Genomic DNA, 2,741 nt, shown 5'->3' on the forward strand with positions numbered 1-2,741 from the left:
GGCTGGGAAGGTCACCATTGCAACAAAGATTATGAAACTGAGATCTAATGTGGTTGTAGGGGGCACTCTAAAAGGAAATGATTTTCATCCTCGATGTCCATATTCTCACACAGATGGCCCATATTCTCACATAGATGGCATATCCTTTCCATCCATGGTGTTTTAGGAACTACCCAACTACCCGTTTCACTATGGAGCTCATGAGAGTTCCTTCTATTCTTCACTATATTGATTTTCTTCTTTGAGCTAGTTAAAACCAAGAGATACTTTTGATCTTCTAATCTTAATTCTCACACAGATGGCCCATATTCTCACACAGATGGCAGATCCTTTCCATCCATAGTGTTTTAGGAACTACCCAACTACCCGTTTCACTATGGAGCTCATGAGAGTTCCTTCTATTCTTCGCTATATTGATTTTCTTCTTTGAGCTAGTTAAAACCAAGAGATACTTTTGATCTTCTAATCTTAATTTGCTTGTAGCTGCTAAATCTTTCTCACACCACATTTTTTCTTTGAACTTAAAAGTAACTTTTTAATATTGATTTTCTTTTTACTTGATTTCTTTTATTAGAATAAATTAATATTTATAGATAAATATGTACACTATGTATTAAGAAAAGTCTTTTGGTAGAAATCACATAAACCAAATTTTGGCTAACACGTTTTGAACCAGATGATGAACTACCTTCGCTAGTTGTATGGATGATGAACTACCTTCGCTAGTTCTAAAGGCATCGGCCAAAAATTTCTTTTATATAATTTCTATTAAAACACTTTTCCTAATTCAATATAGATCACATAAACGTGAATACAAAAATGTACATCATTTTTTTCCTTTTAATTTTTAATTTTCTTCTATATTATTTTTTAATTTATATTTAAGCTTTTAATTCTATAGTTTCATTATTTAATTATTAAGTTCATAATCAACTCTTTGTCATTAATTTTCTTTGAATTTTTTAATGTTATATTAATTTATTAGAATTTTATTTCTACATTATATAACTTCATTGTTTAATTAAATTTTCATCTGAATCCTGTTCGAAAACTCAGAATGGTAGCAACCCAAATCTAGAATGGGAATTTTCCAAATATATCTCATCGCATGGGGGATTGGATTTCAGGACATAGGAAAATGAGGATTCCGAACATCAACGGGAGAAGATTCGAGAGATTTAAATATTGAATTGCTACATCTCAAATTAACTCAAACGACATTGTATGGTGTATTTGCGTACATAATTTTAAGTCTTGCGTAGGTAACAAATTTGTTTAAGGTTTTTTTGTCTTATTGTAATTTGCTTAGCTATATATCGCTTTCACAAAACTAAATCATTTTGGCTCCAATGATGATGATGGACCATTAAAAAAATAACAATCATTGCATGTAAGTGGAAAGCGTTGTGGAATGAGTAAAGTGTGGTTGGGAAATTAGTTTTTTATTATATATATAAAATTTCAATTTTTATTTTATTTTATCTCAATTAGATCGCTGGTACATGTTATATAGTTTAAATATAGTTAAATCGAAATAAAAATTATAAAAATTTATATAAATGTAAGTATAATTTAGAAACCAAAATTAAAATAACAAAAAATTGAGAAAAAATAATAATTAATTATTAAAAGTCAAAATTTACATTAACCTCTTTATTTTTTTAAATCAAAAATAAATATTTAAAAATATTACATTAGAATGCCATTTTTTTGCTAAGCTCTCCTTAACCTCTCACCCCTTGTGAATTTTGCTGGGTCACTCTCTCATATTTTCTTAGCTGACTTGTATTCACCTCCAGAAAAAAAGTGCGTTACACAACACTTACTTTGATTGTTATCATATAGGTTATTTTCTTCTCTTCTTGACCTCGAATTCGAGATTGTGTACCTGAATAAAAGAATTAATAATATTGGTAAAAAGGATAATTGAGATTATATATAATGGTGATGATGGTGCTGTTAGATCAAATTTGGTCTATATCATGCAAAAATAGTAAATAAGAAAAAAATTTGTTGGTAATTAATTAAATTAAATCTGTGAAAGGTGGTAGCATAATTATTAAGAAAGGAGTTCAAAACTAATGGTATAGATTGGTTATTAAAAGACCTACACTGTAATTTACTCTTGGTTAAGAATTTGGTCTTGCGGATGGACCCCCTTTAAGGTTCGAAACGTCGACATAAGAAACATAATACTGTGGACAATCCGGATCATGCTACTCCGAAAAACTACCACATATGCTTAAAGTCTAACATAATTTCCCTGTACGAAGGGGATACATGGAATGAGATCTATCTTCTCGAAATCTCAAGGATAAAAATTAAAAGAAGAACTGCCGAGCTGCAATTATTTATACTCTGGTCGGAAGATTCTTCTCTCATAATAATCATTCATATTCTATCAAGAATTTGGTCCTTAGGATGGAACCCCTTTGGGGTTCGAAACGTCGACATAAGAAACATAATACTATGGATAATCCAGATCATGCTACTCCAAAAAACTACCACAGATGCTTAAAGTCTAACATAATTTCCCTGTATGGAGGGGATACATGGAATGAGATCTGTCTTCTCGAAATCTCAAGGATAAAAATTGAAAGAAGAACTGCCGACCTGCAAGTATTTATACTCTGGTCGGAAGATTCTTCTCTCATAATAATCATTCATATTCTATCAAGAATTTGGTCCTGAGGATGGACCCCCTTTGGGGTTCGAAACATCGACATAAGAAACATAATACT

Source organism: Pinus tabuliformis, chromosome 5_1, assembly GCF_031772625.1.
Source record: "Pinus tabuliformis cultivar Carrire ecotype Pingquan chromosome 5_1, CPIR1, whole genome shotgun sequence".
Lineage (NCBI taxonomy): Eukaryota > Viridiplantae > Streptophyta > Pinopsida > Pinales > Pinaceae > Pinus > Pinus tabuliformis.